The sequence below is a fragment of the Myotis yumanensis genome, unplaced genomic scaffold (genome assembly GCF_028538775.1).
Source record: "Myotis yumanensis isolate MYYU_CA2020_CCGP unplaced genomic scaffold, mMyoYum1.0.hap1 SCAF_4, whole genome shotgun sequence".
In the NCBI taxonomy this organism is placed as follows: domain Eukaryota; kingdom Metazoa; phylum Chordata; class Mammalia; order Chiroptera; family Vespertilionidae; genus Myotis; species Myotis yumanensis.
Window position 1 is genome coordinate 29579216 of NW_027223755.1, and position 26453 is coordinate 29605668.

At 38.5% G+C, this 26453-nt stretch overlaps 1 protein-coding gene and 1 pseudogene across 9 annotated transcripts in view; both read right to left on the reverse strand.

Annotated features, from left to right (window-relative positions):
* LOC139008370 (beclin-2-like) overlaps positions 1-13406 on the reverse strand; it is a 32030-nt pseudogene extending 18624 nt beyond the window's left edge.
* The window catches only part of PDE4D (phosphodiesterase 4D), a 1237087-nt gene that overhangs the window by 90143 nt on the left and 1120491 nt on the right, over positions 1-26453 (reverse strand). The window lies entirely within an intron of this gene.

Below are 26453 nucleotides of genomic sequence, written 5' to 3' on the forward strand. Positions count from 1 at the left end.
ATAGGCACAACATCCATCTTTCTGGATATAATTTAAACCATAGTTACAAAGGGTACATTTATATTATGAAATGGTAGAAGAGAATTCTGTAGAATTATATAATGACTAGAGGCCCAGTACACAAAATTCATGCACTGGTAGGATCCCTAGCAGCTGCAGGCCGGGTATACACCCTCCCTTTCCCTGGCCCTGCCACACCCTCTGGTTGAACTCCTAGACAGCTCCCAGTCGAGGGGACAATTTGCATACTACGCTTTTATTATATAGGATGAGTACCTAAGTCTAGGCATCTAGTCATATGAAGTAGATTCTCTTAATACTCTTCAAACCTGAAAGAATTTTAAATTCCTTATGACATTATTAAATAGGCCAATTAATAGTTTTGGTTAAAGCCTCCTAAATCACAGACACATAAAATGATTTTTAAATATATACTTTCATTTAAAATCCCTCTTTAAGGTCAGCTTTAGCTCAAGTGGCTACTTCATCATGGCAGACACTAAAGTCCCTCTTTAAGAAATTTATAGGAGGCCGATAGTTTGGTGGCTGAGAGGATGGTCTCTGAAGTTAGGTCTGGATTTAAGTTCCAACTCTACCAATCACTAACTTAGACAAGTCATATTACCTCTCTTTTCCTCAGTACCTACTTCCTGGTGCTCTTACAAGGACAAAAATAAATATCCCATGTAAAGAACTTTGCAAAGCTCCAAGCACATAATGACTACCCTCTAAATATTAGCTCTTACCATCATTAGCACCTTCTAGAATCTTGCTGATCTTTTACCCAATTTGTTTTGTCCCATCTTTTTTTTCTACTCCAAGTGCTCTTCCAGGCCACCTTCCTCTTCAACTGTGAAACCATACATGCTTATTTCTCTTTCTCTTTCTGAAACCTCTCCAACATGAAATTAAAGGAATAAAAACACACAAGTCCACAAAGGAATAGATAACAGGGAAGGAGAAATTTCAATTGATTTTTAGAAATCAGAAAGTGGATGGAGGGTTATAAACTGCCTTAGCACAATGGAGAAAATGATTACAGAGAGCAAATTCCAAGAGAAAGTGAACTAATGTGTTCTGCCAAACCCAGAAAGACTTTCTGCTGAAGAGGCAGCATAACTAAGGAAGGAAGGATTTTAGTGAAAGGCTGGAAGTACATTAAGATTATATGGAAACTTTGTAAAAAAAAAAAAAAAAGAAAAAAGATTATATGGAGACTTTGGATCCCAATGAACGATTTCCCTCTTATGCTGGAGACTGAATCTTTCTTTTCTAAAGAAAATAAACTAGAGACACTTCAAACTAAGGACATCAGGCACTGTGGCAAACAAAGTGAGGCCCAAGGCTGAAAAAAGATGCTTAACTGAAGAGTTTCTAGTAATACCCCCAACCTTGTTATAGGCCATGCTCCCCAAATACTAGCAGATATATGCCCCTCAGTGGATATCTTCCAGGAAGGAATTGGAAAATCTTCTCATAATGGCATTGGAGAACTTGCCAGAGAATAAATCAACTGAACCACCAATAATGCTATAGTGAAACCCTACAGTTAGTTGACAAGTCTACCCATGTTCACAGAACTTTGATGGTGTATTTATTTATCTTTATGTTTTGGTAATCCCCACCTGAGGATATTTTTTCCCCAGTGATATTTAGAGAGAGAGAGAGAGAGAGACATAGACAGAGAAACATCGATGTGAGAGAGACACATCAATTGGTTGTCTCCTGCATGTGCCCTGACCAGGACCAGGGATCAAGCCTGTAGCCAAGGTATGTGCCCTTGACCAGAATCGAACCCACACCCTTCAGTCCATGGGCTGATGCTCTATCCACTGAGCCAAATTGGCTAGGGCTTGTTAGTGTATTTATTGTTGTCATCATTGGTATTGTCATTGACTATGTGTGTGTCTCACTTTTAAGAAAGAATGGACAATCTCTTGAGGAAATTCTCCAGAATAAAGAAGAGAGACTAGAATAAGCAGACCATATAAACTGAATAAAGAAATCCACAGGAAACAGAAAGACAAAGGAAAACCTCCAAGGAACTATCATTTGTACCCCTAGAAAGATAACATATTCTGAACATGAGAATAGTTACTATTAAAAAAATAACCCGAGAACAAGAGAGTATTGAAATTAGAAAATATATATGGCCCAAGTGAAAATTCTAATAGAAAGGTTGGAAAATAAATTTGAAGAAATCTAGAAGGTAGAATAAAACAACAAAAAAGACAAAAATGGGGGGAGTGGGGAGTGAGGAAATGAAAGGATCTGATCTAGGAGGTCCAACTTTCAACTATCAGGAACCTCAGGAAGAGCAGGAGAGAAAATGGAGGAAGTAATATTACTGAAGGCTTAATAAAGAAAAAAATACCAGAATTAAAGGACCCAGATATCTGGAGTGTGCCCAAGACCCAGACCAAAACAATTGATCATGAAATGTAGAAACGTCGGTGATGAAGAGTTCACAAATTTTTACAAAGAAACATAGGTTTTGAGCAGATATCAGAATGTCATCAATGTTATAAAACAATGGAATGCTGCCTGCAAAATGTTGAGCAAATACATTTGTAACCTAGAATTCAATTGCAATTAATCCATGTCCGAGGTAACAGAGGGTTCAAATGATGTACTGTTGGAGCCTGAGTAGTATATAGGAAAGGTTCCTGAAGAGGAAATCTTAACAGCTAGATTCTATCCTCAACTTTGAAACTAAATGTAGAGACACAGGAATAAATAAGTGGTACTCTTACAACTCCTCCCAGAGTTTGAAGCTCCTGAGACAATGATTTCTGTTTTGCTCACATCATTAAGTCATGGTATCAAGAGGCTGAGTACAGTAGTGAAGTCTGCCAGATTTTGTACATCCGAAAGCATGTACTATTTTTTTCTTACAGCTACACCTCTGAAGAGACAGTTCAGTGGGCAGTATGCAGCAAGAAATGAAAGCCAAATACTCATTCTGAAGTCAGTTTTGCTTGGACTTGCTTATATATGTACATCCAATTTTGCAAGTCACTGAAAACATAACTAAGAGTGACCTTTTGCTATTAACTAATGACCCAGCATTCAACTATTGTGTATGACAAAGTGGAGAAGTATTTATTTTAAAAAAATGTATGCTTATTGAACTACAATAGAAACATTTCATTAACAATCTCATAATATGGTATTTTTTTTTATTCTTACCTAAATGGAATGGAACAAAAAAATAAATAAATACACCAAGGAAGAGCGGGGAGGCAGGGGGAGGAAAAGCACTTCTTGGTATTTCAGTATTCTTTTACAAAGGATCCAGGTTATCACAGTAATTGGCTCCCCTCTCTTATACTGGGGATATTACTATATTAAATGGCTAAAGGATAAACTTAGGTAACAGTGGAGCTATAGTTCTTTCAGAAATAAGATAATTAAATAGTAATGTGTGCCAAGAAAACTTTCTTTGAACATTTCTATTGTACCCTCTCATTATTTCTAGCTACCCGATTAGCAGTCAGTAAACTTGGGTAACTGCTTCCTTCTGATATCACGTCAAGCCTATTCTCGAGTTCTCCTAGCATTACTTCAACTACTGGGGAAAAAAAAGATATTTTGTTCACTATATATAAATTATGCTGAACTGTTTATAACATTCTGGGTTTTGTTTCTCTCGAATTCTCCAAGCCAATTTTTATAATTGGCTAAAACTGATATGAATAGATTAATAAGTATAAATAATTATAATAAACACTAGAGTCCTGGTGCACGAACTTTGTGCACTGGGGGTGGCAGGGTCCCCCTCAGCCTGGCCTGCACCCTCTCACGGTCCAGGAACCCTAACTCCTTACCGCCCGCCTGCTCGCTGCTCCTTAGTGCTGCCATGGAGGTGGGAGAGGCTCCCGTCACCTCCACTGCACTTGCCAGTCGTGAGCCTGGCTTCTGGCTGAGTGGTGCTCCCCCTGTGAGAGTGCACTGACCACCAGGGTGCAGCTCCTGTGTTAAGCGTCTGCCCCCTGGTGGTCAGTGCACGTGATAGCGAGCGGTCATACCACCTTTCAGCCGATTTGCATATTAGCCTTTTATTATATAGGATTATTACTTAAAATAAGGAGAGTTTCCTGAAACTGAAACAATTCAGACTAAACTTTTGAGTAGGCTCAATGCATTCCGATGAGGATAGATTGCTTTCTATTTCCCTCAAACATTCTTTGCTCATTTCAGAAATATTTTTCAATTGTTTACCATGTACAAAGCACTGTGCTGGTTACTGTGGAAGAAACCAAGGGGGGAAAAACATCTAGTGTTTTTATTCAAGATGGAGATGGGCAATGTGTGTGGGAGTTAGTGGTAGGGGCTCCTATAGAGGAAACTGCTGAATGGGAGGGGATGGAGAAAGTAAGGATGAGGAACTAAATTGTGCATTTTACCGAGTGGGAAAACAAGTGGATAACAGCTGGTTAAGGGTGTGTAATACTCTTCACTATTATATTCCACAATGTCAAATTTTGCCCTTTAATTTGACTGAGGAGTAATCTCAAGTTAATAGGAGAAACGGAGTTGCCCATCAGTGAAGAGAAATATTTTAGTAAATGGAAGGTAAAACTTAAAAATAAATTTCAAAAAGAAACTTTCTCTTTTTGAAAGTAGATATGGAACTGACAAATGACAAGGGTAGTAATTATTGACACATGCAAGTCAACAAGCAAAACCAACCCTAACAGGAAAACATTTAGATGTGTGCAAATGAAACAGATCTTCTGATAGCCAAGAACACACATTTGTAAGACCGCCGGAGTGATATATGTTGACTAGTAATGTGTCCTGTTAGTACTTTTATTTAACCTCAGCAACGTTTGCTTTCCTAAAAATAGTTCCTGCACTCTAGAAAAGTACACTATGAAATTTCAGACTGGTGCTGGGCTTAACACACCGATAGAGCTGTAACACATTTTTGAAGTCCCTGCTCAGTAGGTTTCACTACCTCCACTCCTATTATCTCCACTCAAAACACACATGCAAACAAATCACATCACAACAAAGCATAATCACTGAAGAACACCATAACCTGCAAATCTGAAAAAGAGACTCATTGAAGCAAAACTGCAAAAAAAATAATCAAAATTATCTTAGAAGAAAACGTTTTTCTTAAATGTAATTGTTCTTTCCACTGAGCATGCATAAAACCACCCAGGAGCACTCACATGGTTCCTTTTTAGCTTTTGCCTGTTTGTTTTATAGACAAGAGGAGAAGAATCTGCTTAAAAGCCAAATACACTGATAAATGTTTACCGATAAAATCTTCCAGATGGGACTACATTCAAGGAAGGTCAATTACAAGCCCTTGTGTCTCTTCTTTTAATGCTATCCTTTAATGATCCCCTTCCTCTCCCAGAAAATTAAGTAAAAAAAAAAACAACTTAGGCAAAGAACGACCCAGTAATCCTCATAATCACATTGCAATGACAGACAAGGAGATCAAAGCACAGGTGTACTGACATAAGAGAGGTTTCCATCCTCGTATAAAATGTGAACTTTGCTACTAAGATCAAAAGTGCTTTTAGATCCCCAAACACCCAACAATTTCCAATATTTTTAAGATTCTGTGGTGTCCCTGATTAATAAACTTCCCTCAATTCTCCCAATTTCTAACAAAACATTGGCAATTCTTCACATATTATTCATAAATTCAATAATTAATTTTAGAAATTTCATGAATTCTGTTTAGAAGATATACAAAGACAATCTGATGCCAATACATTGGTTAGAAATTGAATTAGGCAGCTAGTAGTGGCTTCAATAAGAGGTTTATTTTTGTCTCATATTAAGAAAAATCCAGAGATAGGCCATGAGTGGAATAATGACACTGTTTTCACTGGAGACCTAGGCTCCTATTATCTTTCTCTCCACGATCATTTACATATGCTTTGCATTCTCAAGGCCATTCAGGTAGCAAGATGGCCACTGAATAGCAGGGTAAAAGGGAGTGCGTGTAGGTCGAAGCTCCCTCTGCGTACATTTCATTAGCTACACCGATCTTTACAGGAGGTGGAGAAATGCAGTCTTTTGGCTAGATAGGTACCACCCAGTATAATTCAGATCCATTTAGTAAACTTAATTATATTGGTCACTAACTAAACAAATGTGTTGAGGGCATTTAGTCATCCCTAGCAGTTAGAGAAACTTAGAGCAGAAAGATGAAAAGGTTTTCCCCAAACTATAGAACCAATTAGCCAGAGAACTGGGAGCAGAGTTCAGACCTCTGATCTATCAGTAAAGATCCAGTCTTTTACTGACAAAGCAAACTCCAATGAGGTTAGCCCAGGAAACTCAGCTAACCAACATGAATAATAACACATCTTACTACCTGGGTCAGACCCCGTGACTCACACTTCAGGCTTTATGGTCATACTGCTCACAAGCTGTAACATCTACCCTCTTTGGTTACAAAGTGAGATTCACCATACTTACCACAAGTGACATACATGTTTTATATGGCACTAAATTACCAAGAAAATGAGAGCTGTGTTGGACAATGTGATGATATTGCTGTTTGTAGAAAAGCAGAATGTTCCACACACATGAAGAGAAATTGGTACTTGAACTTTATGAGGGACTCTAGGTCTTTTACGGTGGTGGCTTGTTAAGCACACAAACAAACACATTATTATGGTGTCTACTGAAATTGACATTCTGAAAATAGAGTCCACCATTATACAAAGGAGGTTCGAATGTTTGAGGCTTTTTTTTTTTAAGCCATTACTCTTATCCTCTTATCTCTTTTTGGACTATGATCGTCACATCCTCACACTCTCCTCCCAGCCATATTCTCAACCAGTCACAGTCCATGATGGTAACTCATATATTGTATGCTTTCTTCAAAGTTATTATTATTGGGTTCCTGCTTTCATGTTTTACTTATTTTACGTCTTAAGCTCTTTGAGATCATGGTCTATACCTTCTTCATTTTCCATAACACTCAGCATATGGTAAGATGCCAATTTTTCTTTTACAAAGTCATGCTTAGAACATTTGAATACTCTCTTAAACTGGTCTCCCTCCCTGCTTCCATTGATCCTCTTCTCTTAGCCCTACTTTGTCACCTGCCCCAACTAACTCACCTAATGATTTCTCAAAAATACAGAACACAGCAAGCCACACTTATACATAGTCGGGCGTGCACCACTGTCTATAGATATAAACAAAACATTTTAGGAGGTGATCCTAACCTACATTAACAACAAGTCTTACTCCTTGCCATTCTAACTTTTTGTACCCTATATACTATAAGCTACTCAGAAACAGTCACCTCTTTTTCTATATGTCTATGATTGTACATATATTGTCCCTTCTTTCTGAAATGCCCCGACTTCTTTCATTTATGGAGAGGCCTCTAAGAAATGTTAATTACTATGTGTAAAACTATGCTATGCATATCTAGCATGTTCTAGAAGACAGGGAAGCTTGGACAACAAATTTGAGCACATGTTTACAAGTACTTGCATTATCACACCTATTCTATTAAATTTAGAAAACTCCATGAGTGTAGAACTGTGTTTATTTTATTTCACGTCACTGTGGATCTCAGGTTCTGACACACAGATGCTACTAAATAGTTTGCTGAATGAATAAATGTCACTTTCCTTAACTAGACTTAAATAATTTTGAGAATCTACCTGTGAATCATCTTGTAGAATTTGGTACTTTATCTACAGAGGCTAGCATAATACTTAGATGTATAGATTGTCCCACTTCTTTTGTTTTTCCAGTGAATCACTGGAGCCTTGAGCTGCTCTTTCAGTAGAAAATCCAGTCTTTCCCTTCTTGAAAACTCCTCCTCATTCAAAGTGCCCAAGAATCTCAGGGATTATTTAGTCTAAAGTAGAATCTTGCTTCTAAACTTCAGGTAGAGAGGGTGGCTGATTAGCATAAAGGATTCCACCATTGCCATGTGGTATCACAGTTGACCACAGGTCCTGAGAAATCTTATGTTCTGCTGGTTTAGGTCTCTATGTAATTCTAGGATGACCAGACCTCGGACTTCAAGATTGCAGCTCTTTGATTTCATCTCCCCGGCTCACCGAGACAAAAGCCAGCCCTCAATCAACAATCTTAGGCCCAGGCTTTGAGCAGGCAAAGCAGGCTTCCTTTTCCCTCCCGATGTGCTAACCCCTCTAGGGCCTGTTGTATCAGCATTCTCTCCTGTCAGCAGTCTATGTGGCCCTACCCTGATCCATTCTAATGGGTTTCCTTTATTTGTAATTGCAGAGAGGAAATTGAGGTTCAATTTCTTTTCTCCTATTAGATTCCCAAAATTCTTAGATAATTTGGTCTACTCTCTCCTCAAATTTTACCAAAAGTAGGGGCAACTTTTAATGAAAAGGTGGAGACCTTGTCACACACTTTCTCTAGGGAAAGAGATGCCAACAGGCCTTATATTTACATTACTAAGGGACTGTACTTAGTGATTTTCCCCCAAAATAATAAATAAATGAACCCCAAGGAGGTTTTCCTATAACAGACTAGAAGTGGTGAGCATAGATTTAGAATTTGTGCCTCTCCAATCATCCTTTTACATATTCATAAAGATGCTTATTGAGATGAACAGAGTAATTATTTTCCAAGTTCTTTTTTCTTAAGAATAGTAATATATGACCATCAGACAAGGTAGGATTAGGACAGCTGAGTAACACTTGTCCTAACTGTCCTTTCCTGCGTGGCCAAGGAAATAGTGAGTCTGATAATCAGCTATAAAAAAAAAGGTGCAGGCCCTACCAATCCAATAAGACAAAAAGAGATTCATTCCATAAGTGAGGATCTGGCACTGCAGGGTCATATTTGAGTTTGAGGACAAATACAATAAAAATAGGCTTCAATTAGATTACAAAGTCAGCCATAGATCACTGTGGCAGCAGTGTCTTCTCCACTAAGAACTGGGAAAGGGAGTCTTAAAATTCTTGTGTTTATTTAAAGAAGATACAATAACAATCCTTTCTTTAAATGTAGGCACCCAGTTGATTTTTATATAACATAATCCAGGAAAGATTACACAAAACTAAGGCTTAACTGACTAAATTTCAGTGACTCTAAAAAAGTACATATTTTCCCACATGTGTAATGACTCTCAAATATATGTGTCCTACAATCAATGGCATCTTGATTTTGATTAATCAATCAAATATTTTTAATTAAATGAATGTAATAATGGACTACTTAAAAATTGTCCAAACATCCAGGTTCAAAAACCCAGAATGAGGATATTGCTATATTAGTATATCAAAGCAGAAACACAGACAATAGTGGTGGGTGAAGATGAATTGGGAGCAAGGTGGTTCTCAAAGGGGGGTCCCCATCTAGCAGTCCATCAGCATCAACATCACTTGAGAACTTGTTAGAAATGCAAAATAATCAGGTCCCAGAAGTACTGAATCAGAATCCTTGGGATATAAGGTCCTGCAATCTCTGTTTCAATAAAATCTCTGGGCATATATTTGAGGACCTCTCCTCTAGTACTAAAGGAGACACTTAGCATGTAATTGGCATATCTGAGAAAGTGGCACTGTCCTAATATTTTAAGCCAGTGGCAAGGCTATCATAAAGAGAGGGAGATTCTAAGACCCAGTGCAGAAGAACACTTCTTAAAGTCCCTCATCTCCTAGGTTCTGACTCCATATGCACAAAAGCAACTCCTGCTTAGGAGTTTCCTTCTGAGATGGCTGAGTTACAAGGAAAGAATCAACTGATGAGACCAATATGGCATCCTAGTTCTTGGAAACATACTTCTCATTATACATTACTTAATTGGCACGCTCACTTTTGCATTGACTTCTTGAGTTTTGAGCATCAGTAACGGCACCCAATCTAACTGTGTTCTGAGAAAATCAAATTTCTGAGCCTGGGAAACTAAAGGTTAGTTCCTGAAATTTGAGTATATTGTGAAGTCACTGACCAGAGGGATCCACTACATACCTAAGCCATTTAAATGGACTATTTACCAGGTCAAGTGAAGTGGAGAATTAAGGGCGATTAGGTCAAGATTGCAAACTGGCAGTCTTTTGGCCAGATGTGGTCTACAGATGTGGTTTGTTTGGGCCACACACATAGTTTAAAAATTGAGAAATTTCCATAAAATCTTGGATTTCTTCCTGTCTTAAAAAAGCTAAGACTTGACAACAGGAAACCCACATCCTGGCACTTCAACAAGAGCCTGGAGCTAAGCAGAAACTGCTTCCTTCAGATGAGCTGTTCCCTCCAGTTTGCCATAGTCCCTATGAGTCCTTACTGTCTTACAGCTGGCCAGCCTATCCTCTGATATTAGCCACCTGATCCCTAATGTATCTGAGTTTGAGAACCACTATCTGTGTAAGTATTTTTTCATTAAATAGATCATTGAAATGATTTGAATTACTCAAAATTAACTCAAGTTTATGGTGTACTTTTATAGTTATTTGTATATACAGGATGTCCCAAAAAATATATACACACTTTGAATAATTATTAATTCCAGTGGGTTAAATCTGAAAAAACAAAAAAAGAAACATCAATTGAGATATCAGCTGTTAATGTGTGCATACATTTTTTGGGGGATACATTAAAATGTATACACACTTTAACAGCTGATAGCTATTAAGAAAATTAAGTGTATTTTAATGAACACTCCTTTTATAATTATTCAAAGTGTGTTTATACATTTTTTGGGACACCCTGTATATGTGTATGTAGGCAGGGGTGTAGATATTATTTAAAAACAGACTCAATGGTGAAGGGCAAAGGTTGTCGTATAGAGTAGAAGTACTAGACTGGGCCTCTAATACTACATTTGAATCTGCCACTTACTAAATGTAAAATTATCCCTGAGCCTCAGTTTATATATCTGTTATATAATATCTACTACACATAGGCTTTATCATGATAATAAATTGGATAATGTATGTTCAAATTCCTGACAAACCATAGACCCTCAGAAATGCAATACAGCAATTATAGCAATACAGTGAGCTAGTATATCTCTCTTTTACACATAAAAACCAGGGCTCAGAAAGTTTAGGGAATTTACCCAAAGTCACACAACAAGTATTTATAAATGGGGTTATCTTACTCCAAAGCCTTAACATGTGAGAACTTTAGTGTTTCTCAAACTAGCCTGATTATAAGAATCACTTGAGCTGCTCAATGTAAGTCCTTTTATTCCTTCCCAAGCTTACTAAATCAGATTCGAAGCGTAGTAGCCTAGGACTCTGGATGTCGTAGCGAAGCCTCAGGTAATTCTTAATAATAGCAAGAAACACTGTTCAAGAAAGTTGACCAAAAAGTCAAAGTAAGCAGGGAAAGAACTGCTTTGCATCATGCTTGGTAAAAGGAAGGAAGAATTGAAGGGAGGGATAGAGGGAGGGTGGCAGGCAGGGAGGGAAAGGATCCCGGAGTTAAGGTCTATCTCATTTGAAGGATTATGAGAATGCACTTACTAGATGTGTGCTTTCTTTTTAACTGCACCCAGGCTGTTTAATGCAAACACAGGAGCCAGCCAACAGGATGCTCAACTTGCCACTGCAGAGGAGTAAAGCACTTTGAACTACAGGCATCTTGTACACCCAAATTACATGCTGTGATACACATAGTATTTGAGCTGTTCTGCAATACAGAAGCCAATTATTCTTGGCACGTACTTCTATCATACTATTCAAATCACCATCCCTCACATGTGGAACTGTGCCACATCAAATGCACCAAGCCATACATTCCTTAAACTCTTAGACATGAAAGTCAAATGTTGGAGAAAAAGATAGTTTGGTAACTCACTATACAACAGAAAAGATATATACTTAACTTCGTACTTCAGTTAATTGGATCTATTATGAGAAATTGGGACAGCAAAACTCTGCCTTTGGAGTTTTTCAGAGAGTAACCCAATTTTTTCAATGTAATTTAGCATAATCATTGCATTTTCACTTTTTGTTAAAGTTATTTCATTTATAATAATTGATTTTTCAGCCTCTCCCTCTAAATGTTTTTGAACACAGAGGAAAAAGAACAGGCATTAAAACAAAGAGTAGAGGCTGTGGGTACCATAAAATTCTGTTGGAATTACAGAAACTATACATATGTTTTGAATGATGGTATTATTTAATAATCAGACCAATTAGTTGACCCAATTCCCCATCCCTTACCTTTGCAAATCCTGAAGTTAAGAGAAGATTTAATCAAAACTGTAATGTGATATTAAAACAGAAATCCAATAATAATTGTTAATAGTGTAGAGAATTTAAAACACAAATCCTAAAAGGTGAAAAAACAGGAAATGAGGTATTAGTTGCAATGGTCCTGGGCTTCTTATACTTTAACTAGAGGCCTGGTGCATGAATTCGTGCACGGGTGGGTCCCTCGGCCTGGCCGGTGATCAGGGCCGATTGGGGCCATCTCACCCAGTCCTGATTGGGGCTGATGGGGTCTGGTTGGCTGGGGAAGGGACCGTGGGAGGTTGGCTGGCCATGGGAGGTTGGCTGTGGGAGTGCACTGACTGCCAGGGGGCAGCTCCTGCATTGAGCATCTTCCCCCTAGTGGTCAGTGCACATCGTAGCTACAGGGCGGTCATCCAGTCGTAAAGATCACTTAGGCTTTTATATATATAGATGTGCTTAAGAATCTTGTTTAAAATGCAGATTCTAATTTAGCAGGTCTGTACTTCTGAGTCCCTAGATTCTGTGTTTCTAACAAATGGCCAGGTGATGCTCATGCTGCTGGTCCAGGGATCACATGTGGAGAAGCAAGTCCCCCAGTTTTAAGAAAGTTTAGTTGGTGAAGTTCCCAGAGAGAGGACAGAGAGTCTCCAGTAGGAGGTTGTAACATAATGTTAGTATTACCTAGAAGTAAAATACAAAGTTGAAAGACAGATTGAAGGGTTTATGTAAAGCTCCAATTTCTCCAGGAGAAATTGGTCACACATGAAAGAGAAAAATATCTTATTTTTTATTAATAAGAATAGTGTATGAAGATTTATAATAGATACATAATTGGGGTTCTTAAGCTTTAAAAATCTGTTGAGAGCACTGGACTGTCTCCCCAGAAAAATGTAGATATGAACATGAATACACATTTCCGCATGCAATTTCAGAAGGTTCACTGAACTTCCTTCTGAAAGGCATGAGCCACCGAGGAGCCCACAAATCCCAATTTCAGACTACCAATGTACAAAGCTAGTGCAGGGGGAAAATACAGTTTTTCCCCTTTTTATTAAATGTATTGGGGTGACACTGGTTAACAAAATTATAGTTTCAGGTGCACAATTCTACAACATATCAGCTGTACACTCGATTGTGTGTTCACTACCACAAGTCCAGGCTCAGTCCATCACCATTTACCTCCCTATACCCCCATCCACCTCTCCCCACTCACCTCCCCCTGGCAATCACCACACTGCTGTCCGTGTCCATGAGTTATTTCTCTTTATTCCCCCTTTTTTTTGCTCAATTTCAAATGTGCTTATATATTTGACTGATATTATTATTGTATAAAGACTAATGGTTCTTCAATCATTTCCATAAAATATATGCTGGTTGAAGTGTATATTTTTCTAAGGTAAGACATTAAACTTCTTCATGTCAGTTAAGAGGAAATCACCTTATTAAGAAGTTAACTATATACTCTTTGGGAAAAACACAAAACAAAGACCCCATATATAAAAATAACTATATAAAATGAGTTTCTAAAGATGTAAAGGGAAATTGTTGTTTTATGCTAAGCTCTATGTCAACTTTTTTTCTCCAACAGTTTTAAGCATCTCACCTTCTATCTCTATATTAGTGAAAAATTATGTAAATATTTAGAGTTGTCATTTAAAAGACAGAGAGAATCCGTTTATTTTTAAAGAGTTACTGACTACCTAATTTTAGATAAGCAGCTTAGAATCTAGAAAGGTAGAAACAGTTCCGTGTGTGTGTGTGTGTATGTATGTGTGTGTGTGTGTAAAACACTATGCCAGGGATGATATGAAATATAGACATAATGCAATGAGAGTACTGCATACTTAGAGTACTAATAAAGGAGTGTTTATTTCCAGTATGAGGTAAGGGGGAAGTATCAAGGCTATAGTCACAGAAGGACCTTTGAGCTAGCCAGGGGTGGGCAAACTTTTTGACTTGAGGGCCACAATGGGTTCTTAAACTGGACCGGAGGGCCGGAACAAAAGCATGGATGGAGTGTTTGTGTGAACTAATATAAATTCAAAGTAAACATCATTACATAAAAGGGTACGGTCTTTTTTTTTTTTTTTTTTTTTTTAGTTTTATTCATTTCAAACGGGCCGGATCCGGCCAGCGGGCAATAGTTTGCCCACGGCTGAGCTAGACCCAGAAGGATGGGTAAGATATCAATAGATGAAGAAGAAGAGGTGGGGGGGGGGGGGGAGGAAAAAAACAGAGGGAAAGCATTTAAGGTCCTATTAGCAAAGCATTGCAGAGGTGTGGTGGGGAGAATGTGCAGTTTGGACCAAAGAGAATATGACATTCTATTACACTTGTAATTCAACTTGTATAGTCCCCTCTCCTGAATCTGGGCTGGGCCTGGAACTTGCTTTGTGGCAACATTGGCAGTGTGCCCATTCTGGGCTTATGCATTAAGAAGGCCTGGCTTTTATGCTCTTGGGAGCTATGAGCTGCCAGATAAGGAAGTCTGACTACCTTGCTGGAGAGATCATTTGGAGAGACCACATGGAGAGAGAGAAAGGCCCTGAGACTACATGTGGAGAGGCAGAAGGTAGGGTCATCCTAGCTGAGATCCCAGCCCCCAGACAACCAGCCAAGTGCAATCACTCACATTCAGACCACATACAGCACGCCCAGCAGTTCTGCCGAGGGAGCCCAGTGCAGAATGCAGAATAGAGGGTTGGATTTTAGGACACCGCTTTTTGGAACAATTTCTTAGAGACGCTGAAACAGTGTTTATCAACATTTAAATCAGTACTTTCTTTTGATAAATATAAAACACACCCACCTGAACATTCAGATGTAGTCCTGTCTTTCTACCCACACTAGTCAATACTTGTTTTGGATTAGATTTTAATATACAAAATTCTAGTACTTTTTCATTATACAGATAAAAGTTATTATAGATATTACAGGCTTTTTCAAACAACAGTCCCTATGTCACCCCCCCTTTAACCCTCCTTGACAGGGCATCTTAGCCAGATTACAGTGTGTGATGTGTGCACTGTGTGTGAGTATGTGTGCATGTGTGTGGGTTATGTTGTATTATATAGACATAGCCATCCTGAAACAAATTTACATGAAGTAATTCCATATGTGGGAGGCATGCTCATCTTTTCTAATGTTTTCCACTTCTTTTCTTACTGCTGGATGTGACCTATTGGATTGGTTTCATAATGATGAATAGGTTGTGACCCTCAGTTAGAGAAACACTGTCCTAAGAGACATTCATTATTTAATACGTATTCATCAAACCCTGTATGTGCCATGCATTATTTTAATCTGTTAGGAACAGCAGTGAAAAACCACGCACAATTCCTTCTTTCCAAACAGTCACTAAACAGCAGCAACAAAATAGGCACGAAGTCTGATTTAATTTCATTTGTAATAACACTGAGAAGGAAAAGTATGAGCGTCATGAAAAACTATGATAAGGAGGTTTCACTGATCCTGGAGCAGTGGAGTGGGTCTGTCCACAGATGCCAAAGCCACAGACAGAGTCTTCAGAGCATCTCCAGACTTTCTGGCCTGCCAACGGCCAGCAGAGGAGGTGAACAGGAGGCGGCTACAAAAGCCAAGTGGGACCTAAGCCAGGCTGATGCTCCATCCAATCCTAACGGTGGTTTTAGGGGCTGGTACATGCCTTCAGCCTGTTGGGCCCAGCTTGTATTTAACACTTTCCAAAAATTTTTGGCTTGTTGGGTCTGGACCAGAAAATAGGCAACATGGAAATGAACAAGATATAATTGTTCACCATACTTAAGTATCAAGTTATGAGACTGACCCAGAGTTATGCAAAATAATCTTCAAGAGACTCCCCAAACTGGAACCTGAGAGTACCTGCTGACGGTGTTAGTGTATCTGGAGACATAAGGCTCCCATTCAAGGGAAGGTGGACAGCAACTCAATCCTAGAAAAAGGAGACTTAACTTGTGCTGCCCATGGGGACAGAGCGCCTGAGCCCAGGGAGTGAGCCCGTCCTTCTGAAAAAAACAGACCCTACTGCTCACGCCCATGTCCCAGCTCCTCAAAATCAGGAGACAGTAAACATTCTTATCCTATGCAACCCTGCCTATTCTAAAGCCATGCCATGTGGTGGTTTGGCTTTCTGAACTTGCCTACAGAGGGAGAACATGTGTGCTGGTCAGTCCGAAATACGTTGTGGCTCTTAAGGAATTAACTGATATTCTGGCTTTAAGGCTCTTGTAAGCTTTGAGAGTAGGAGTCAGCATACTTGGGGACTGTGACAATATCACCTTTCTAAGACCGCATGGCTGAGGGGCAGAGCCTGGAGTATATATATTGCAGTTCATTCACCAAGAAAAATACTACTCTGTAAGGATCTGTCTGGGTGGCCAACGTCCTTCCCCAGGCAACAGTCCTAGGTAATTTCCTTTCCCTCTCCCTCCCCTCAACACCATTTTTCATTTAAAATTTCTACAAAGGTAGCAACTACAGCAGCTATGCAGCGCAACAGCAGCTAACTTTTGTTGAATTCGGCCCATGCACCATTGTGCTAAGCTCTGTGTAGATTATCTTACTTAATCCTCATACTAAGGGAGTTGCTGTTATTATCTCTATTTTACTGCTGTGGAAGCTGGCGTTAGAGGCCCGAGTGATGGCACAGCTGGGATTCAGAGCAGTATGATTCCAGAGCGGACACCTGAACCAATATGTGATACTGCCTCCTGTGGATGCCTATGCACCAAGGATTTGAGCTATCTTACAATGTCCACTTGTTTCTCAAGTTATGGTTTGAGAAGTTTGTTTTCTTTAAAGGAAGAAGACAGAACAAAGGCCCTCTGCCTGTGGACTTTGATGATCTACACGCCTTTCTTGGGGTCTTACATGACTTCTGTGTTTTCTCCTTTGGGTTCTCCAAGGTTTCATTGAAATCACGGAGAAGTAGCTCAGCTCCCTATCCGACCCCCATCTTTTCTCCTCTGGCTTTTCTATGGTCTCACAGGGGATAGTTCCTGCAGATTTTCAATTTGTTTCAGTTTGCCTCTTTCCAATCTACGCCTGTTAAGCATGATCCTGAAACTAGAAAATGGTCAGCAAAATGTGTACTTATCCTCAGGGAACTTCCTATAATTTCTCAAGGTAATAATAGGAAGCTATTGTGAATCCCACTTTTGAATAGGCTCATTGCATTACCACTATCCCTCTGGATTTCTCCTATTGAAAAACTGCCTTAATGCAGAAATAGCCATGACATAAACCTCAATCAGTAACGAAGACATTATTTTTCCAAAAAATGTCATCCTTTCTTTCTTTTAAAATATTTATTAAGTGTGGGGGTGTTTGAACCTACATTTTTTCTATTCTAAACCCAGAGGGAATGAGGCAGCCAAAAACCAAGAGCATAGTTTTCAGGGACCAACGGACTGAAGGCCTAGATGTGCCTCATCTCCTAGCTAAACCTCTTGACTGAAGAGGTGGATTTGGTGATGAGAACAATGCTCTTAATGGGAAGCCAGTGAAGCCAAATTATCTGTGAGAGACACTGAAAAGGGTGGTTATTGATTTTTCAAGAATGTACTGAGCACCTACCATGACTAAAGCATTGTTCTATATATACATATGTATGCCAGTGAACAAATATGCAAAGATCCTTGTCCACAAGTAGCTCACAGTCTACTAGCGGGGAGAGAGACTAAATATGTAGTAAATTATGTAACATACATGGTAAATTATGTGTTAGAAGGAAAGGCATGGTATGAAAACCAACAACTGGTAGAGCAGGAACTAGGAAAGGGGGTGATTCAGGATGCAGTAAAAAATAGGGTGGTCATGGCCGGCCACTTGGGAAAAATGAAACATGAGTGAAAACTTGAGGAAAATTAGGGAACTGGCCTGAAATATTGGGGTGGGGGGGAAGGAGCAGGAGAGGGGTAACATGACATATAGCGGCAAGGTAGAAGTGTTCGTGTTCCTGGTGTGCTTGAAGATCAGCAAGGATGTCGGTGTGGTTGGAACTGAGTGGATGAGGGAGAGAAAAGTGGGAAAGAAGACCAGAGATGAAACAGGCACAAAATTAGCTTGGACATTGTAGACCACAATAAGCACTTTACCTCTGAGGGAAGTGGGGTGCCATTACCAGGTGGTGAGCAGAGGAATGTCACGATCTGCATTGGCTCTGTCTTTAGAACAGACTGTAGTGCAGCAAGGGTAGAAGCAGAGCGACCTATTAAGAGGCTATTGCCGTTATCCAAGCCAGAGAAGATGGTGGCTTGCAATAGGGAAGTAATTGGGGAAGTGGTGAGAATGACTTAGGCTCTGGGGCTATTTTGACAATAAGGACTTCAGGAGTTTCCTATAGATTGGATATGGATGTGATAGGAAGAAGGGATACAAAGATATGCCTAAACTTTGGCCTGAGCAAGAGAGATGAGGAAGCTATGATTAGAGAAAATTGTATAGGAAGAAGTTGGGAACATCTGGAGTTTAGTCGTTCTTTCCTTCATCCCTTTATCTCTTCCTTCTTTTGCTCCTTACTTTATTTCTTCTATCCTCCTCTTTATTGCCTTCCTTCCACACACATCTGTAAATGCCAGACATTGTACCTAGAGATACAGCAGACAAGGCATCCTCACCAGGAAACAGACTGTGAAGACAGATGAGGTAGAGAGGTGGAACTGATGGTAGGGCCCTCCTACGTTCATTACTCATCTCTTAAAATATTAGCTCCTGCTATTAGCAGATTTGAATAATTCACATTTTTAATCATAACTTGGAAATGTAACAATACTTCCATATCAATTCTACTTAAGATATTATATTAAACCTGAAATTAGGATTCCACTGTTAATTTCCTGGTATATTTTTGCCTAACATATTTTGTCAAAAGCAAACACACTAGAATAACCACTAATGTAAAATGAAATATTCATTATTACCTAATAAAAATGGTGGTTTTTTGTTTGTTTATTTCTCTAGCCAATATCCACTGGAGATCTTGACAACCTGGCCATGTTATTTACAGGTTTTATTCTAAGACATTGAAGGCTGAGTGGTACACTCTAGGAGAAAGGATTCCTAGGGTACAACAAAAGGCCGTTCAGCGTTGTTGTTAGGAGGTCAGTCTTTGGAACAGACTTCCCAAGTTTGACTCCTGGCTCTGGTTCATATTTCCTATGTGTCCCTGGGGTAGTTATTGAACCTCTCTGGGCCTCAGTTCCCACAACTATAAAATAAGAACAAGAATAGATCCAACCTCACAGATTTATGATGAAGATTATGCAAAGTCCTTAAAAGAGTGAAAGCACTCAACGGCATTACTTATGAGCTACTGACTATAATTAGGCTAATTTTATGGCTAATATATATCCAAGGAATTATTTCCTTCCTTTCTAGTAGCTTATTTTTATACCTAATGTGAAATATCTTTTTCCCCCCATTTCCATTGATCATTTCTTCCTTAAGGATAAAGCAAGGAGAGTCAGAAAATTGACGAAGATGATATACTAGTAAATGTTCAAAACCATTAGTTAAATAACACTATTGGCTAGAACATGAACTACAAAAATTATTTTAGAGGAGTGTATTTTGATAAAGAAAATGTTCATAATGTTTTTGAATGAAAAAAAGTATTACAGTGGTAAATGATCAAATGTTATGATCTCAATAAATATACATATATATGTATACACACATACAAGTTCACAAACATATGAAAGGATATAAAGCAAATATCAGTAGATTTGTAGAGTTTTAATGCCTTTTGTCACTTATTTTGTTTTATTTTCTGAACAAATCTGATGTATTCAGTGACTGACTAGTGTCACCAACTATAAAGAGGAACACATTTAGGGGAAACACAATTTAATTTTGGATATGAAAAATTTGATAAACCTATGAGATACTCAGGTGAGAATTCCAATAAATTGTTGGGTTTTAAAGCTTCATGGGAGAGGCTAAGATGGACCTGAACATGAGTTTAGGGCTTATTAGCATAGAGATGGTGGTTAAAATAACAAAAATGCAGGAGTAAATCCTGGAGAACATGAAGAATGAGGAGCGCTGGGGACTGAGCATGGGATCCTGGGAATGGGATCAAGTGTTACTGCCCTTTTATAAAACCTACATAGTTTGTCGAACAACTTCATCAGTCTTCTGCAAGCCACAATCTATGATTACATAAATAATCAAAGGAAGGGAGGAGAAAGAGGAAGCTAGGAGGGAAACAGAAAGAATGTATAACCTCAAGTCAGGAAGAAGATAGTTTTAAGGAGGCAGACTGATAATTGCCTTAGAGAAACCTCGTAGGAAATGAGCTGACAAATATCTATTTTATTTGGCAATTAAGAGACCAGAGGAATTGTAAGAATAGTTGCAGGGGGATGGTGGGACTGCAAGCTGACAGCAAGTGGGTTGAGTCATAAATGAGAGGAATACAAAATGGAGGTAGTGAGTATAAATGCTCCTTTCTAAAAGTTTGGGTGAGAAAATATACAGAGATATTGGGGGGAGACACAGGATCAAAGAAGGAGTTTTGTTTTTTTGTTTTTGTTTTTTCCCTTAGGAAGGTAGGAACTCAACCCGAGGGAGAAGCCACCAGAAAGTAGGTCAAAGAAAGAAGACAGAGAAGGGATGATGGATAGAGCAATATCCAGGGGAAGGTATTGAGAGGGACAAGGATTAGTTTTGGGGTTATTTTGCCCCCTTATTTTTAAGTGTATAATATATATATATTTATAATATATAAAAAACCAATAGTGATTGAGCAAAATATGTTAGTCTCCCCCCCTTTTTTTTTTATGACTCGGTGTCATCTATTTGAAAGTGGAGTAGTGAGGGCTATGCTATTCGAGTTCTCTAAGACAGGTTCAGCCTATTATCCTATTCAAAAAGGCCCCAAACCACTGTGCTGTTGGATGATTTTGTTAGGTTTCTGCTTCTTTTGTTTTCCAGCCATCAGCAGTCACTTGGTTACTATCAGATGTGCCTTAACCTGGAACCTCCTTCCCACTTTTTCTAACTTAGATCCACATGACCAAGTCTTGTATGAATCATCAGTAAAACATGGTCATACATTTCTCTTGCTTGTGCAGTGCATTACTTTTAGGGGGTGAAATTATGAATATCTATTCTGGGTGCTCAGAGACTTCTGTTGCTTCCTTCCTGGTATTGATCTATATTACAAGATAAAGGGGACACTGTGGGGTGGGGGGCTGAGTTTTTAATAGTAGTATGTATATTGATGTTAATAATTAAGGTATATGTGTATATCATGTTTAGCAAAACATAGTGAAAAGGCTGATTGAACACTATGACCTTACTTATCAAGAGTTACTGCCTTTCCACAAAACCTACATAATGAGTTTGTTGAAGGATTTCATCAGAGTCATCTGCAAGCCATAATCTATGACATAAATAATTAACAATAGTTGTTAAATAACTGCAATGATTTTTGTTCTGTTTATATTCCCAACTATGTAACTCCCACAACATTCTGGCAGATTTGTAATTATTATTGGAAAACACATTTCTTACCTCAGAGAGTTGGTGAATTAATGCTTGCTGTAGTTCTAACTAATAAATATACAGCCCCAAAGTATAAAAGTTCAGGCAATAAAAGGGGGATATCTGTTCAATTTATCAACCTGTTTTTAGCATGTATGGTACTAAGCTGTATGGTACTAATGAACTTTTCCTGAGCAAATATACTCAAGAAATTAAAATGGCATAAAGTATACACTTCCCAGTGCAGAGTCAGAATAAACAAGATGAATGGTTTTCAGAAAGCTCATCCCTTGGATTTCCTTTCAATGTCTATGCTATATGTAATTTACATTGCATGATGAGGATACAAACCAATTTTCTGCCTTGTGACCTTGTTTTATTTCCCAAACTTAAACAGCTCAGACCTGCTCAGACAGGTTTTGAAAATAGCGCTTGCCAAGAATGTGCAAATGTGCTCATGAGCATCTATGTACATGCATTTTACTATGTGTCCTTTCTTTCCTCACTCTGAGTGCTTTTAAAGATCGTAACTGCAATAAAAAGAAACCACCACTGCCCTATTATTGAATTACTAAGCAATGTGTGTTGGGAACACCCTTCAGAGTTTTAAGAGGGTCAAAAGGAAGATGCTCAGCACGTACTCCATGGCTGCAGGAATTCTGGTGAAAGGAGATACCAACCCAGAGTTGTTTGAATGATGACGGTGCAGCCAGGCAGGAAGCAGGAGAATGACTGAAAAGCTGGGGAGGCTGGATTGGCCGGCAGGACGGGGAGCAGGGGAGGGGAAGATGAAAGGGCAGAAAAGACAAGAGGGATGAAAAGGACTGCAGAGGTGCTGCTGGGCAGACCCCCTGCTCCAAGTTTCCCTGTTACAGTTTTTTGGAAGTTCTAAGAAAGACAACATTCTGCAAAATGAGGGATGGCTTTAGGCACCTGGTTTTAAGTAATTAACAACAGTTGGTAATTATTCAATATAATCATTAGCAACAATAATGAAAAGATTAAATACCAATAAAAATACTTTACAGTACGCAGTGGGCCCTCGTGCCAACTCTTTCATCTGAACTCAATTTCTCTACAGCTAGCTACTATTATTTCTCTGCCCTCACCACGGCTTTATCCAACATGGCTAAGTTGAATTATTCTCACTTATATGAGGTAGGTCTCATTGGCATATTATTCTATTCTAGGGTCTCATTGCTATCAATTATCCATCTTATTGTCAGATAAATCTTTCGTAAATGCCACTTTTGTCAAAATGTGGCTATCCTCATCTGTGTTCAAAAATCATTAGTGACTGTCTCCAAACTTTCAGTTAATATCCAAGACATTTTAGTTAGACTAAAGCTTTCACAGCCTAAATCCCTTCTAACCTCACTCATCTGGATCCTCTGCTACCAGTCTGTCACACTTTTCCCAAACATCCCTGATTCAATACTTGTGCATCTCATTTGGGGTACCTGCTCCTCTCCATCTATACATTTTTTATCCATATTACCCAACTCAAGAGCTACTTCCTCCATGGAGCATTTCCTGACTAACCTAGCTCTCAAAGGTATCTTCTTCCTTCTCCTGTTCATAACTATATGATTTATTGGTTCTATTATTTATTTGACACTAAAAATTACAGAATTACTGTTGTAGTGATATGGTAGTACTGGCTGTTGTCAATTATTAAATATTCAAGAATATTCAAGAATTTTGTGAAAGGACTGTTACACCAGTGGTATGTTGAAATCAGCTATGGTGGGAGTATTTACACCAATGCAATAGGTAAACACTGCAGATCATATTTTGTTTTGTTTGGTTGGTTTTTGGTGGGAAAGGGGGAATAGAAGAAAATAGTTTACCAGAACACCACTGCAACTGGCCCTCTAATTTAATTATTTTTACTAAAATTAAAATATTTTATTAACTCTCTATTATAGCTAGCAAGTATAAATTTAAATACTTCTAGGATTTAGTAATCCATGACCTCCCAAGGAATTAAATTCCAACATGGACATGTATCCATGTATGCAAATTAAATTATAGGCTACATAATAACTAGCTATCTCTCTATATTTTGCATTCCTTATGGTACCCAGCATAGTGTATAATGAAAAACAGATCCTTCTACCTTTATAGCTTCAGTTTCAAGGGTTGCCCCATTGCCTTTTAACTTTTAGTCTCACGGAACCTTAGAGTGGTTCCTCAAACATCTCAGATATTTCTTACCTTTGCAACTTTCCAGAGGTCACTTTCCCACTTTGGCTGGCTCAAACCTACTCAAATACTTCCTCCCTTTGAATGCCATTTGTGGCTTTAAAAACACTCCACTTTAATCACACTGTATATTAATTGTACATAGATGTATCTATCTCTTCAGTACATAGTAAGCTGATTAAATGTTAAATCTTATATTTTTCTCTTGTGCATCCTACATCCAAGATGCCTGGCACATAGAAAGTGCTCCAATAATATTTGCTGATGGTGACTAGAGCAATTCAGATAAATGAATAAAGCAGTTTATAGAAGGTAGGTCTGCTTTGGTAGGTCCACAGCATTGATTACTCTAAGCAATAGACCTCATGACTGTACTTTTGTTTGTTTGTTTGTTTCTACAAAGCAACCACCAGGACATCCATTTCAAAGAGGAGAAAGATTATTCACAACTCTATGAGTACCTTTAACTATTGCTTTCTTCTTAGTCACCTTTCAGTGTGCCTGACCTCATTCTCCTGTCTCTTCAGGATCATGGTCTGGTCTTTAAGTTTGGATGTTCTTCCTTGTGTGCATGCATCTGTCCTCTTTTAGGCCATTGGACTTGGGGAATGGGGATGGTGAAGGAATCAAGACAGAAAGGAGAAAAGATAGTAAAGCATGAGAGAAATGTATAAATTGGAGTGAGGAGAATCAAATAAAAAATGTTTGAGAACCAAATGAGGTAGCAATACTCCAAACTCCTTATTCAACTTACTGCCACCCTCCTTTTTAAAGGAAGATAGCAGCTGTTACCATATTCCTAAAAGTGAGTTTCTCTCTAAATTGCCAAAATCTTATTCTTTTCATTTTTAGATCCAAGAATCCTTCTCACAATGGGCAAGCAAAAAAAAAAATGCTTTTAGGAGAACCCTAATTAATATTAAATTCCAAGAAAGTAGAGGGAAGTTATGCCCTCTGTATAGAATATAGGGGCTATCAATGTATAGGTTTTGTCTACAGAAATATATTATTTGAAGAATTGAAATAATTCTTGAGAGAGTTCAGGCAAAAAAATTGTAACACCACAACAGAGGATATAGATTAATTATATAAGCCTGAATTTTGATGTTTATAAAACACTGGGTTATCATTACTTTTTCCACTCTACCTCCAACGTTCGTTTTTTTTCCAGTGGTGCTAATATGACAAAGAAAATAACAGAAGACTACAATGAAGCTTAGAATTTAGTGACTTTCCTTTACATCAGTGATGAGAGAGAATCACTGAGCAGCTGACTCCTGCATGTCCCCACTGGGGACCGAGCCCACAACCCGGGCATGTGCCCTGACCGGAAATTGAACCGCCACCTCCTGGTTCATAGGTCCACACTCAATCACTGAGCCAACGCCAGCCGGGCGCACTAACACTATTTTCAATCATTGAGCTCTGCTCTAATTCTTAGCATTGGATGTTCAATCATGCTCTGAAAAGGTTAAAGTGGAAACATCCTGTGATTGTCTTCAATTCCACTACCTTGGCAACTGTTCATATTCAAAGAAATGGATATAAAAGGCCTGAAAGAGAAAAGCAGGACAAAAGAAAATCCTACTTGTGATTTATAGGTCCACAGAGGCCAATGAGGAAAATGCTCAACGAAATCAAGCCAACAGCATTCTAAAATTGGAAAATGTAAAAATGCCTCCACCAATCTACTTAAAACATAAAACAGCTAACGGCATCTTTAATTTTGTTCATGATAGTGTCCTACTTTCCTTTAACATATCCCACAACATACAGTCAAACGGTTCACCCACGAAGTGGACTAGGACCTGGCCAGAACCATCCATTCATTCGTTAATCAAACACATCTGAATCCCACTATGTGCCAGGCACTCTGAGTACTGGGAATTCCAACATCAATAACACATGATGTAAGTTCTCAAGAACATCACAGGCTTGCTGTAGCCAAAACCACTTATCTTTTCCCCCCCCAATGCATAAAGCTGTATGCTGATGTCCTCATAGTGCTAAATTATTTCACTCTTTAAAAAAGAATAGTTTATTGAGGTGAGATTCACATTAAATAAAATCTAAAAATTTAAGGTAATTCAGTGACATTTATTACATTCACAATGTTGTACAACTACCACCTCTATCTAATTCCAAACATTTCCACCCTTCCAATAAAATCCCTGACCCATTAAGCAGTTTCTCCCTCCAGGACCACTTTAAACTTTAGTGTGTAGGAAGGCTTTATAAAAAACACACATCTTGAAAAAACTCTTCTATGCCAATAATCACTCAAACTTAAATTATGGAACTGAGAAAAAATATTAAAGTCAAAGAACTTTTAAAAATCAAAGACGGGCTTCCATCTTAGGTTTTATTTAAATGGCATTTTTAAATTATATTTTGTTTTTTACTCTTTAAGTCTTTGTCAGTTTTCCAATTCTCATTTCAGGAAGCCTAGAGATGTTTGGTCCAGTGGCTAAGGCACTGTTGTACTGATAGCCTTCTGACACACCTAACGTTTAAAAATCAACATGAAGAATTTTCATATGTGTGTGTTACTTATCCCCTTATATCTCAGGACTTTATCTATAAAGCCCACATAGCCTTCTTTCTATC